The sequence below is a fragment of the Caretta caretta genome, chromosome 6, assembly GCF_965140235.1.
Source record: "Caretta caretta isolate rCarCar2 chromosome 6, rCarCar1.hap1, whole genome shotgun sequence".
NCBI lineage: Eukaryota > Metazoa > Chordata > Testudines > Cheloniidae > Caretta > Caretta caretta.
This window is the reverse complement of record NC_134211.1, coordinates 131,856,863-131,871,896: the sequence shown is the minus strand read 5'-3', so window position 1 is coordinate 131,871,896 and position 15,034 is coordinate 131,856,863. Positions and strand designations below refer to the sequence as shown.

Sequence of the window (15,034 nt, the reverse complement as noted above, 5' to 3'; positions counted from 1 at the left end):
AGGCATGGCCCAATATCTAAACAAATACTTTGCCCCAGTCTTTAATGAGGTTAATGAAGATCTTGGGGATAATGGTAGCATGACAAATGGGAATGAGAATATGGCGGTAGATATTACCATATCTGAGGTAGAAGTGAAACTCGGACAGCTTAATGGGACTAAATCGGGGGGCCCAGATAATCTTCATCCAAGAATATTAAAGGAATTGGCACATGAAATTGCAAGCCTATTAACAAGAATTTTTAATGAATCTGTAAACTCAGGGGTTGTACCGTATGACTGGAGAATTGCTGACATAGTTCCTATTTTTAAGAAAGGGAAAAAAAAGTGATCCGTGTAACTACAGGCCTGTTAGTTTGACATCTGTAGTATGCAAGGTCTTGGAAAAAAATTTTGAAGGAGAAAGTAGTTAAGGACACTGAGGTCAATGGTAAATGGGACAAAATATAACACGGTTTTACAAAAGGTAGATCATGCCAAACCAACCTGATCTCCTTCTTTGATAAAGTAACAGATTTTTTAGACAAAGGAAATGCAGTGGATCTAATTTGCCTAGATTTCAGTAAGGCGTTTGATACGGTGCCACATGGGGAATTATTAGTTAAATTGGAAAAGATGGGGATCAATAGGAAAATTGAAAGGTGGATAAGGAATTGGTTAAAGGGGAGAGTACAGCGGGTCATACGGAAAGGTGAGCTGTCAGGCTGGAGGGAGGTTACTAGTGGAGTTCCTCAGGGACTGGTTTTGGGACCAATCTTATTTAATCTTTTTCTTACTGACCTTGGCAAAAAAAGTGGGAGTGTGCTAATAAAGTTTGTGGATGATACAAAGCTGGGAGGTATTGCCAATTTAGAGAAGGACCAGGATATCATACAGGAGGATCTGGATGACCTTGTAAACTGGAGTAATAGTAATAAGATGAAATTTAATAGTGAGAAGTGTAAGATCATGCATTTAGGGATTAATAACAAGAATTTTAGTTATAAGCTGGGGATGCATCAATTAGAAGTAACGGAGGAGGAGAAGGACCTTGGAGTATTGGTTGATCATAGGATGACTGTGAGCCGCCAATGTGATATGGCCGTGAAAAAGCTAATGCGGACTTGGGATACATCAGGCGAGGTATTTCCAGTGGAGATAAGGAGGTTTTAGTACCGTTATAAAAGGCACTGGTGAGACCTCACCTGGAATACTGTGTGCAGTTCTGGTCTCCAATGTTTAAGAAGGATGAATTCAAACTGGAACAGGTACAGAGCAGGGCTACTAGGATGATCCGAGGAATGGAAAACCTGTCTTATGAAAGGAGACTCAAGGAGCTTGGCTTGTTTAGCCTAACCAAAAGAAAGCTGAGGGGAGATATGATTGCTCTCTATAAATACGTCAGAGGGATAAATACCGGAGAGGGAGAGGAATTATTTAAGCTCAGTACCAATGTGGACGCAAGAACAAATGGATATAAACTGGCCATCGGGAAGTTTAGACTTGAAATTAGATGAAGGTTTCTAACCATCAGAGGAGTGAAGTGCTGGAACAGCCTTCCAAGGAAAGCTGTGGGGGCAAAAGACCTATCTGGCTTCAAGATTAAACTCCATAAGTTTATGGAGGAGATGGTAGGATGGGATAACATGATTTTGACAATTAATTGATCTTTAACTATTCATGGTAAATAGGTCCAATGGCCTGTGATGGGATGTTAGATGGGGTGGGATCTGAGTTACTACAGCGAATTCTTTCCTGGGTATCTGGCTGGTGAGCTTTGGCCACATGCTCAGGGTTCAGCTGATCGCTATATTTCGGGTCTGGAAGGAATTTTCCTCCAGGGCAGATTGGAAGAGGCCCTGGGGTTTTTTCACCTTCCTCTGTAGCACAGGGCATGGATCACTTGCTGGAGGATTCTCTACACCTTGAAGTCTTTAAACCATGATTTGAGGACTTCAGTAGCTCAGACATAGGTAAGAAGTTTATTGCAGGAGTGGGTGGGTGAGATTCTGTGGCCTGCTTTGTGCAGGAGGACGGACTAGATGATCATAATAGTCCCTTCTGACGTTAAAATCTATGAGTCTATGAATGTGTGCTGCAAAGGTTATTGCTTCCATTCTTGGGCTAACACATAGAGTAAGAGTGAACAAAATTGTTCTTCCCAGTCTTGGACCTAGGACTCTAGGATCTTCACTTCCTGATCTGTTATTGACAGCTGACATATCAGAAAGATCATTAATGAATTGCTCAGATTGACTTGATTGTCCCTCAACTGCAAAGAAGTGTTCTTAAAGAACAGCAACAGGCTGATCTTCATGATTAAGGGTTGCTTTGAGTGGTGAGAACAATTAGTGTATTTGCTACCCTTTGGGATTTCCTATTTTAAGTCCTAGCCAGATAGGCTAAGAGATTCTGTATTAGGAATAGACTGAAAGAACAACATTGCAGTCTGTTCCCCGAAAGGTTTCGCTGGATTATTAGAACCACAAGCTGTCACTTTAAGAAAAGTGGTTCCATACCACTGTATACATTGGCAATCTGTGAGTCACTTACACTATTTTAAATGCAGCTCTGGTGTGCTTAAATAGACAGAATAGTTAATAAAGCAAAGGACATTTTAAAATATCAAGGCTGAGAAGGAGGGAAGTTTGCCTTGTGGCTAATGGCCTGGAGCACGAGATATGAGTGGGGGGCTCTGGAATTGCTTCTGCTGTGCACGTGCTCTGTGAGCTTGGAAGACCATCACTTTGCAGCAGGGGAAACTGAAGCTCAGAGAGGTTTAATGATGGGCCACAGATCAGTGTGAGACCCGCTATGTTCCCAGCACACACACATGGAGTTAGACTGTTGCAGCATAACACGACCCCTAGGAATCCTGGATTCTAACACAAGACAACCAAATACAGAGAGAAGTGAGAGTACGCTGCTCCCTCAGGCACAACTGGACTCACATTGCTCTCGGCTTGCTTTGTGAAGACTGACTGCAGAAGATCCACACTGCATGCTTCCCTACAGAGGCCTCTAGCCTGCAGGCAGGACCAGGAAACCCCTTAGGATTTAAGGTGACAGCATGACATTTGTATGCAGTTTTCAATTCAAACAGCCTTGGAGCTCAGGCTCATTCGCAGCCTCTGGACCACAGCCTGTCCCAGGTGAGTCATGTAGGGCTGGGTTGTGGCTGTTAAAGCCCATCCCTGTGCGGGAGTCAGGGTGCCCCTGGAGCACCTCTGGAGAGAATCACAGAATCATAGAATCATAGAATCATAGAATATAAGGGTTGGAAGGGACCCCAGAAGGTCATCTAGTCCAACCCCCTGCTCGAAGCAGGACCAATCCCCAATTAAATCATCCCAGCCAGGGCTTTGTCAAGCCTGACCTTAAAAACTTCTAAGGAAGGAGATTCTACCACCTCCCTAGGTAACGCATTCCAGTGTTTCACCACCCTCTTAGTGAAAAAGTTTTTCCTAATATCCAATCTAAACCTCCCCCACTGCAACTTGAGACCATTACTCCTCGTTCTGTCATCTGCTACCATTGAGAACAGTCTAGAGCCATCCTCTTTGGAACCCCCTTTCAGGTAGTTGAAAGCAGCTATCAAATCCCCCCTCATTCTTCTCTTCTGCAGGCTAAACAATCCCAGTTCCCTCAGCCTCTCCTCATAAGTCATGTGTTCCAGACCCCTAATCATTTTTGTTGCCCTTCGCTGGACTCTCTCCAATTTATCCACATCCTTCTTGAAGTGTGGGGCCCAAAACTGGACACAGTACTCCAGATGAGGCCTCACCAATGTCGAATAGAGGGGGACGATCACGTCCCTCGATCTGCTCGCTATGCCCCTACTTATACATCCCAAAATGCCATTGGCCTTCTTGGCAACAAGGGCACACTGCTGACTCATATCCAGCTTCTCGTCCACTGTCACCCCTAGGTCCTTTTCCGCAGAACTGATGCCGAGCCATTCGGTCCCTAGTCTGTAGCTGTGCATTGGGTTCTTCCGTCCTAAGTGCAGGACCCTGCACTTGTCCTTGTTGAACCTCATCAGATTTCTTTTGTCCCAATCCTCCAATTTGTCTAGGTCCCTCTGTATCCTATCCCTGCCCTCCAGCGTATCTACCACTCCTCCCAGTTTAGTGTCATCTGCAAACTTGCTGAGAGTGCAATCCACACCATCCTCCAGATCATTTATGAAAATATTGAACAAAACTGGCCCCAGAACCGACCCCTGGGGCACTCCACTTGACATCGTCTGCCAACTAGACATGGAGTCATTGATAACTACCCGTTGAGCCCGACAATCTAGCCAACTTTCTACCCACCTTATAGTGCATTCATCCAGCCCGTACTTCCTTAACTTGCTGACAAGAATACTGTGGGACTCTGCCTCAGGTGAGCAGGACCTTTGCTAGTGCTGCTGTTGAACCCGCCCATAGGACGGAGCAGATTCCCCTCCCTGTGGCCAACTGGAGCACAGTGGGCAGGGCCTGGCCACACCACCTGCTTTTGGGGCGAGTTCCCTGCAGAGCACAGAGGGTGCTGTTGTGAGTGACCCTGGCACACTAGTGTAAGAAGGAGGGGGAAGCTTTCTGCCTGTGTGGTCCACTCCAAGAGCGGGCCTCATGATTTCTGGGCCGTCCGTGCAAGGGTGACAATGCTCTTTACCCTCTGACTCACGTTGTAACGAGCTCCCACAGGGGAAGTGCCAAGGGTTATCAACACCAGATGCTGGCCCTTGGACTCAGGGCTCCCAGCCCTACTCTTAGCCCCCTGAGCCAAGTGACTTTCCAGAGGTGGGGAACAGGGGCCAGAGCCTAGGTACAACAGCAGCTCCCGGTGGCTCTCAGGCTTTCATGTCACTTTGTGTTTTCCTAGCATCATTTCCCCCAAAGGCTGTAAATGTCATACATTATAGATTGCAAGGCTGGAAGGGACCATCATGACCATCTAGTCTGACCTGCTGCACAACACAGGCCAGAGACTTGCCCCCAAATAATTCCTACAGCAAGGCTTTTAGCAAAGTGTCCAGTCTTGATTTAAAAAATGATCAGTGATGGAGAATCCACCGTGACCCTGAGTCAATTGTTTCAGTGGTTAATTACCCTCACTGTTAAAAATGTACCTTACTTGCAATCTGAATTTACCTTATCAACATCCAGAGGCTTGTGAAATTGCACAGAATGAACCAGTGAGAAATCATGCATGGACTTTTGTAAAAGATAGTAATAAAAAACCTGCTCCCCACCCCGCTGCCCAGTCCTAGCTGTGGCATCAGGAAGTTAGGGTCAGATCCAGAGCCCGTGCATGTCAATAGGCGCCCTTCCCCTGAGTTCAGTGGGCTGTGGAACAGGAACGCTCAGGAATGGGAAAAGTCCTCACATAGCTCACCTGCACGTTAAATGATGCTCGAGAGCTTCCGCATGCCAGCTGGACCACAGTCTGCTTCATGGCTGCACCTGATGCTCCTAAGAGGGAGCTAACTGGGTGCCAGGGTTTGCATCTGAGATTGTAAATTGTTGCATTCAGGATACTCCTCTAAAGCAATGGGGCTATGAAAGGGTTCACTTAGCTTGGTGGTACATTCTGGCAGTGAAATGATTTTAAGAAATCTTTACAAAAATAATTTCCTCTCTCAAATGTAACTATTTTATTTTTAATTCTGTAAATGCTAAACATGTTCCATACAGCTTTGGCCAAGGGGGTGTGTTCTATTCCTTTAAAGATCAAAATACTTATTTTAAAAGGAAATCTTAGATTTTCTTAATCCATAGTGTGGCAATGGCTTATTTAAAAAATAAAAATAATGGCAAACGGAACATGTTCTGACCTAGGCTATGGACAGGGCATGTTCAGTAAGTTTCGTTTATCATCTTTCAGTGTCTTTTCTGTGATAAATACATGACTGTAATCAGTGCTTGTGAAAAAAGACCTACATTCACTTATTTCCTTTAAAGAGAAAAGGGGGTTTAAAGATACTTTTGTGTGTATGCACACACACACACAAACACACACACACACTGAGCTACATTGAGCCCATCTAAGCTAGAACTGAGCATGAGGCGGAGTGAAAGCACATGGATTTCCATTCCTTGTCCAGGCAAGCGTTTCAGCCTAAGCAATGAAGAAACCCGACTTCAGATCAAGGTGATCCAATAAGGATCAAAATGTGAAAACTGGAGAACAGGAAGTAAACAGGAAACTCGGAGAAGTGATTCACACAGAGGAACATGGGCTGAGTTTCAGTGAAAGTGACTGAAGCAAAGAGCAAAAGTGATTTCTACAGATTTATTTCTGGTAAGGCAGAGAATTGGAGCACATGATCAAAAATCAGGAATGTAGAGGGAAAATACATTAATAAAGGCAAGGCGTTCTGGGCCAGATGGCTGGATCCTGTTCCAAAAAGCATCTTATGATGCAGATTTGGTGACGCAGAACCATGCTGTGTATTCATGTCAGTTTTGCTGATTTGTTTAGTTTAAAAAAATCTAAAGAACTGAAACATTTTGTTTGACATTTCTGAAACAAAACATTTTTATTTTTTGGTTCTAAATGATTTTTCACTTTAAAATTTCCTTTCATTTATTAAAAATCATACAAAACCTTTTAAAATGGTCAAAATTGAAACAAAACATTCTGTTCAACCTGAAATGAAATGTTTTGTCTTACCCATAACAACATTCCCCCCACCCCCGCATTTTGTGATTCACCAAAATTTCTGAAAAAATTCATTTGAAGGTTAACAAGAATTTGTTTTTCAATTCTGTTCAGATTTGCCAGCTAACTAAAAAAAAAAAAAACCCACCCACACACACACACATTATTTACACAGCTCTAGACTCCTTTTCACTCAGACAATTTTTGCGGGGTGGGAGGGTGAGGGGAAACGGATAGAAGAAACTAATATAAAGTAAATATTAAACCACCTGGAATTCTTGCATTGCTGTTTGCTGAGGACTTCAGACGCGTGGTTGAACTAAGAAAAGTGACCCATTAGTTGTTTTGTCAATATACTCCTCTAAGTTCAACGGGTATTGCCAGGAACTCTCACTCTCAATCTTTCCCCTGTATATAGAGGTTATTGGTGTATGATTTGGTTTGATTTTTCTTCAAGGGGCATTTTCATGATCCTCACAATGTGACACTTTACCACTGCACGACCATACCCTAAATACTGCTCACTGCAAGCCAGTTCACATTTGATTGGGATCTATAAAGCCCCCCTGCACACTGGGTTAAACTTTTTTCCCCACTTTCTAAGATCTTTATGAACCCCTATTCATTTCCCCAGTTGTACATAACATCTATGGATGCCGTAGGTGCAGAAGTGTTGCATGCTAAATGTACAGCTGCTTGCCTGTATGCTCGTCAATTTCTGTATCTCCTAGTACCACAAAAAGACGGTTTCATCCCCTAGCTAAAAGTGTGTCATTTCATGTTTGATCCATGAGGAAGTGGATTCTTCTAGCTGATGGGGACCCTGATGTACCTCCTCCACGCAACACCTTGTAAAGGAACACAACAGAGAATTACAAAGGGGTTTGGGTTTTTATGCAGATCTTATCTGTCATAAGATGCTTTGCAGAGGCAGAACTGAGAGAAAACACTTTATGGACCAGGGTGCAGCAGCTTCCTACAGGAAGGAAAGCCCAGCCTATGAAGACGTGGGAGAATGAAAAACGCCAACATTTAAAAGCAGTAGAGATGCAAATGTGTACCCCAGAAGACTTGTCACTGCTCTAGCTGTCACCCTGCTAAGGCCTATGGAAATGTCTGCATGGGAGCATCATGGCTTGTGTCTTCCACATGGTTAGGGAAGAGTGGGAAGGAAAACAGAGCAAGGATTGTGCCTCCCGAAGCACATTCAGACTCAGAGCTACCCCTGGGGCAGTGCAGTTCCACCCTGCCCTTAGTTCCGGGCTGTCTCACTGGGTACAACCCCACCCTTCATGCCAGTCATTGGTGCACTGAAGAATAAAAATGAGAGAGTGCTAAATCTGAGATGTATTAAATTGGGGTGGGGGTTATCCTGAGGGGGCAATGGAAAGATCCACCAATGAAAGGAAGGGAAAAGAGGATGGTGTTAACATCTAAACTTTATTGCAAAATAACTGTGGGACAAAGCGGACACAACAGTCCGGGAATGTGAGACAGTGAAAGAAAACGTTCCAGTCAGACCGGGCAGTGGCGCCAAGGGACTGAGGGCTGGGGAGAAGGAATGTGCAGGATTCTATGAATCTCTGGAGAGGTTTGAAACCATGTGGGATGGGTCGGAAGATGGTGACAGCGAGATGGACTGGGTTGGCATGAGCCTGTTGTTGGACCAGGGAGAGCAGTATTACTCCACCACTCTACACCCTCTAAAGGTTCGAGGTTAGGCACTGGCAGGCCGTTGTGTCTGGAACTGCTCTCAGTGAGTCAGGAAGAGAGGAGGGCAGGAATCAGCACAAATAATGTAAAATAAAATTCAAATAATAAAACATAAAGTAATATAAAAATAATAAAACCAAAATTAATAATCTGACAATGAAAAAGTTCCGAACATTTTTTTCCTGAAATGTCAGAATCCCCACAGAATGGAAATTCACAGTTTTGACCAGCTCTACTTATGAACCCCAAGAGATAGGAGCTAATGCTATACACTGATGGACACTGGGAGCCCCCACTTTCCAAAGATGTATAGAGCATTTTTTTGAGCCTTAAGAGTTGACAAGATATCTGATCCCATGTGCACATTATTCAGACAATGTTGTTGTTGTTCTTCAACCTCTTCAATTCTCTTTCTTGAACATTATCTGAAAAGCTGTTCGAGTTCGCACCAATCTGTGATCCCTCATGACACACAATGCTGGCTTTCAAATGGTAGCAAGCATTAAAATATCCTACTCTGAGTGTCTATATGACAAGGGGTTGCTAAAATAATAAAGAGCTGGCAAAAAAAAAGAAATTTCAGGAAGTTACAACTGTCCAGTGAAGTTAAAAGCAAAGAAATGTTTGGGGTTAGGGGAAAATATATATAAACACAAATGCACAATGACCAGTCAAAATGCTAACTACCCCGCACCCAAAAATTCTAATAACTGATTTTTTCTTTCAAAATCTTTTTAAGAAATGTTTTCATTTTTTCAATTCAGTTTTTGGATTTTTTTTTTAATTTAAAAATGGTTTCATATTGGTGGAGGGAAAATCCCACACATTTTTCTCCTTTTCTCCACTAGAAAAGGTGTAGGGGAGGTGGTTAAAAAATGGGAGAATATTTTCTTTCCCCCATTTAAAAAAAGTGAAATGTTTTTATCATTTTTGAAATTTGTTGTTTCAAAATTACTTGGTAAAAAAATGTCAATACAATTTTTTTCACAGAATGGTTTGTTTTGATTGAAAAGTCATTTTTCATCCCCTCCCAAAAAGTTTCATGCAGCTCTCATAGATCCTTGCTTTGTGTGTCCTGATTGGTATTGTGACCGGGGTCCTAGTGGGGGCCAGCTGTGGTCACTCAATTAAGGTGAACTGCAAAGAATTGGGCAAACAATCCCCACAAAACTGGTGGATATTCCAATACTTAGATTCACCAAGCCAGCATAAAACAGCTTCTTATCATATACAAGAACAGGTTCTACCAATCCCAAAGGACCAGACACATTACCTCCCAGGTTATTGAATATTCCAGATCTTGCCCAAATACATGCTGCAGCCAATTCTTATTATTAACTAAACTAAAATTTATTACAAAATAAAAGAGAGAGACAATATGGTTAAAAGATCAATATACATACAGACATGAGTTCTGTCCATTGAGGTTCAGATTCATAGCAGAGACGGTGAGCTTTGTAGTTGCACAGAGTTCTTTCAGAAATGGTCCCTAGGTTATAGTCCAATGTTTACATTTCAGGGCGATCCAGTTCGAACTAGGATCTCAGTCCTTATGGCTCAAGCTTCCCCTCTGTGAAGCCTCAAGCAGATCTGAGATGACAAAATCAGGACCCAATGGTCTTTTAAACAGTGTTCTAGCATCCACATGACCACACAGTCCTGGGTAAACAATATGCTTTTGATGTAACCTTCTGCATCCTAAACACGACCAGGAATTAGTTACACAAATTAACATAGGACAATGTATCCACTGAGCAGTCCATCACAAACTTCAAAGAGCGTACAGACAATGACATTATTTTACCAAACATTCATCTAAATGTTAATATTCCCTTTTGATCTCTGAATCAATAGTTGTAGTGACAGACAGGAACTGTCTGTTTACATGGCTAGAATTAAAGATACACACAACTAGTATCACTTCTAACAATAGAGAACTTTTTTCAGAGTAGCAGCCGTGTTAGTCTGTATTCGCAAAAAGAACAGGAGGGCTTGTGGCACCTTAGAGACTAACCAATTTATCTGAGCATAAGCTTTCCTCAGCTACAGCTCACTTCATGGGATGCATAGTGTGGCAAGTGAACTTTGTGTAACCCTTCTGCCCGTCAGAGTTGGCAGCAACAAGGGCCGGGTTCAATATCTAGGGGTTCCATTCCAATAACACAATGCAAACCGGCTCGAGCCCCCACCCAGTGACCTGGGACAAATATATACCACCCCCGCTGGGCGCCTCCAAGAGGCAATACTTCCCCTCTCGCAAGCACATAGTCTGAGTGTAGCAAAAGCCTTTTAATAACAGAGAGAAACAATGTGGCATTATGTTGGGGAAACACCACCAACAGGATTCATAACACAACCCATGAGCAAAAAAAGAACCCACCCCAGGCAAATTGGGGCATGCCCTTTTCCCTTTGGTTCTTGAGTCCAGCAACCCCAAATCACCCAAAGTCCCAAAAGTCCAATGCCCCAAAAGTCTCTGTCCCTGGTCAGGGCAGCCCCAGAGTTCGAAAGTTTATCTGCGGAGCTTTACCTCCCAACCTGGGTGGAAATGGGACAGGGGTAAGAGGCACCTTACGTGATCTGAAGCTGACTGCCCCATAGCTCCATAGCGGCGCTCCGCTCCGCCAGCCGCCCCACAAACTCCTTCGCTCAGCTGCGCTCCGCTCCGCTCCGCCAGCCGCCCCACAAACTCCTTCGCTCAGCTGCGCTCCGCTCCGCTCCGCCAGCCGCCCCACAAACTCCTTCACTCAGCTGCGCTCTGCTCCGCCAGCCGCCCCACGAACTCCTTCACTCAGCTGCGCTCCGCTCCGCCAGCCGCCCCACGAACTCCTTCGCTCAGCTGCGCTCCGCTCCGCTCCGCCAGCCGCCCCACGAACTCCTTCGCTCCGCTCCACTCCGCCAGCCGCCCCACGAACTCCTTCACTCAGCTGCGCTCTGCTCCGCCAGCCGCCCCACAAACTCCTTCGCTCAGCTCCATGGCCCACAAGCCGCTCCTGCCATCCACACACTGCTCCGCGTCGAACTGCTCCACAATACATCTTCAGGCTCCCCCACTACTTAACACAACACTCAGTGATTTCAGCTCTTAGGTGAATTCAGCTTGTAGTAGGGGAGCCCCAGTGCTGGTGCACTGTCAGCCCAAAGTGAGCTCAGCAGCCTATAACTAGACTTCTAATGAAATCAAAATTAGCTCTGATATTCCACAGTGGAGAGAGGAGGAAGTGCAATTAGCATGTAAGACCCTCACCAAGGGGCCCATGCCACCAAGCATTAATACTTGTCCCCAGCCTCTCTCCATTCACACAGTTTTGGAACCCATGACCCTTGCCTAGCGAGTGCTACTTAGTTGATGGTGAATCCCTCCATCATAACAAAAGGCCACGTACAGTTCCAAGCACAGTTCCCATAATCAGGGTAATAACAATTTATTCTTCCTGCCCCAATAACAGAGACACTGGGGATCCCACAGCAGCCAAAGTGACCATTTGGGCAGCTATGGTCTCATTCTAGGCGGGGTGGGTGTGCCTATGCAAATGAGATCGGCCCCTGAAGTTCTTTTCCACAACTTGCCACACCTCACCACCAGATGTCAGGGTGGAGCTCATCCTGACACTGCTTACATCTGCATTTCAAAGTTCTAGGTTGTTTAGCATGAATGGCCCTAATTTCCATTCCCATACTTTTGTAGCATGTTTTTAAAGGTCACTTTGGGTTAATTAGCCTGCAAGCTGTTTAATCCCTTCTGGCCATGAGTTATATTTTGTATATTTTGAGTTATATTTTGTATAACAGTCATTGCAAGTATATAACAGTGGTAGTAATAATTGCCTGCATGGTTATATTTTAATTAGACAATGTCACAGGTATCATCTGTGTATATTATAAACTGCCCTAGGAAAGGATCAGGCCTGCCTCTGTGTCCCACAGAGCTCCAACTAACTTGCCAGCACTTAGCAAAAATAGTAATACAAATTAATGGTTGTTTTTTCATGATTTTCTAGGGAAAGAGATGAATGTTTCCAAAAGTTACAAGGGTGTGGAAAAAGGGTTTTGTACTGGAGACTGTTTTGGTGCATTAGCTATGGTACACAGTCCAGCTCACCGCTACCGACTAACTCAGATAAATTAAGGAGGATCTGGTTCACTGTTGCATTATGACAGGTTTCAGAGTAGCAGCTGTGTTAGTCTTTATCCATAAAAAGAGCAGGTTTCAGAGTAACAGCCATGTTAGTCTGTATTTGCAAAAAGAAAAGGAGGACTTGTGGCACCTTAGAGACTAACCAATTTATTTGAGCATAAGCTTTCGTGAGCTACAGCTCACTTCATCGGATGCATACTGTGGAAAGTATAGCAGATCTTTTTATATACACAAAGCATGAAAAAATGGGTGTTTACCACTACAAAAGGTTTTCTCTCCCCCCACCCCACTCTCCTGCTGGTAATAGCTTATCTAAAGTGATCACTCTCCTTACAATGTACAATGTACAATTGAAAGCTTATGCTCTAATAAATTTGTTAGTCTCTAAGGTGCCACAAGTACTCCTTTTCTTTTTGTTGCATTATAGAGTTAGAGATTTTTAAGGCCAGAAAGGACCATCGCGATCATCTAGTCTGACCTCTTGCACGTTGCAGGCCACAGAACCTTACCTGCCCAGGCCTGTAATAGATCCCTAACCTCTGGCTGAGTTACTGACGTCCTCAAATCTTGATTTAAAGACTTCAAATAAAAAAAATCCACCATTTAGTCTAGTTTAAACCAGCAAGTGGCCTGTAACCCATGCTGTAGAGGAAGGGAAACCACTGTCGTTGTGTCGTTCTCCCCCGCCCCCTCCCCCCACCAGTCTCTGCCAGTCTGACCTGGGGAAAAAAAGTCCTTCCCATCCCCAAATATTGATCAGTTAGACTCTGAGTATGTGGGCGAGACCCACCCAGACAGACACCTGGGAAAGAATTCTCTGTAGTAACTCAGAGCCCTCCCCATCTAGTATCCCATCACAGGCCATTGGGCATATTTGCAAATAATAGTTGCAGATGGGCCATATCTCATTGCAGGCAATCCCATCATAGGTTTTTTTTTGCCCCCACTGCTCCCCTTGGAAGGCTGTTCCAGAACTTCATTCCTCTGATGGTTAAAAACCTTCATTTAATTTCAAGCCTAAATTTACTGATGGCCAATTAATATCCATCTGTTCCTGTGCCATGATCAGCTCTTAACTTAAATAACTCCTCTCCCTCCCTGCTGTTTATCCCTCTGATGTATTTATAGAGAGCAATCATAGTTCCCCTCAGCCTTCATTTGGTTAGGCTAAACAAGCCAAGTCTCTTCATGAGTCTCTTCATGTAAAGTAGATTCTCCATCCTTTGATCAGCCTAGGACCCCTCTCTGCACTCTTCTGCTTTGAATTCATCTTTCTTTAACATGGGAGGCCACAATTCCACTCAATATTCCAGACGAGGTCTCACTGGTATAATGATACTAACACTTCCCTGTTTTTACTGGAAATACCTTGGCTGATGCATCGTAGGACTGCATTAGCCTTTTTCATGGCCACATCACATTGCCAACTCATCATATCCATCCTGTGATTGACCAATATACCCAGGGTTTTCCCGCCTCTCTCATTTCCAACTGATAAATCGCCTGTTTACAGCAACATTTCTTGTTGTTAGTCCCTAAATCCATGACTTTGCACTATTAAATTTCATCCCATTTCTATTACCCCAATTTTCAAGGTCATCCAGATCTTCTTGTATGATATTCTGGTCCTCCTCCATATTGACAATACCCCTCAACTTTGTGTCATCTACAAATTTTATTATCACACTCCCACTTTTTGTGCCAAGGATGTTAATGAAAATGTTAAATAAGGTTGGTCCCAAGACTAATCCTGAGTAACTCCACTAATAACCTCCCTCCAACCTCCTTTTTTTTTAATCCTAACATTTATTTTACCTCATTTTTCTATAAATTATCTGAACAGAAGGTGAATTAGTCATTGGAAAAGACAAGCAATTTTTTTTTCTCAACTCAAGGTGTCATCATCATTTTTAAAAAATGACTTGTATTATAAGTCACAGCTCATTAAGCCTTATCAATGTTGTCATAAATATAAAGGGAAGGGTAAACACCTTTAAAATCCCTCCTGGCCAGAGGAAAAAACCCTTTCACCTGTAAAGGGTTAAGAAGCTAGGATAACCTCGCCGGCACTTGACCAAAATGACCAATGAGGAGACAAGATACTTTCAAAAGCTGGAAGAGGGGAGACACAAAGCCTCTCTCTCTGTCTGTGTGATGCTTTTGCCGGGGACAGAACAGGAATGGAGTCTTAGAATTTAGTAAGTAATCTAGCTAGAGATGCGTTAGATTCTGTTTGTTTAAAGGGCTGATAAAATAAGCTGTGGTGAATGGAATGGATATTCCTGTTTTTGTGTCTTTTTGTAACTTAAGGTTTTGCCTAGAGGGATTCTCTATGTTTTGAATCTGATTACCCTGTAAGGTATTTACCACCCTGATTTTACAGAGGTGATTCTTTTACTTTTTCTTCAATTAAAATTCTTCTTTTAAGATCCTGATTGCTTTTTCACTGTTCTTAAGATCCAAGGGTTTGGGTCTGTGTTCACCTATGCAAATTGGTGAGGATTTTTATCAAGCCTTCCCCAGGAAAGGGGGTGTAGGGCTTGGGGAGGATTTTGG

General features: G+C 43.6%; 1 long non-coding RNA gene across 1 annotated transcript in view; it reads right to left on the bottom strand.

Moving 5' to 3' along the window:
- The window catches only part of LOC142072380 (uncharacterized), a 45,999-nt gene extending 36,102 nt beyond the window's left edge, over window positions 1-9,897 (bottom strand). Inside the window, exon 1 of the long non-coding RNA XR_012668779.1 lies at window positions 9,744-9,897. This is a non-coding gene — a long non-coding RNA (uncharacterized LOC142072380). The remainder of the gene's footprint in view (window positions 1-9,743) is intronic.
- Window positions 9,898-15,034: the final 5,137 nt, after the last annotated feature.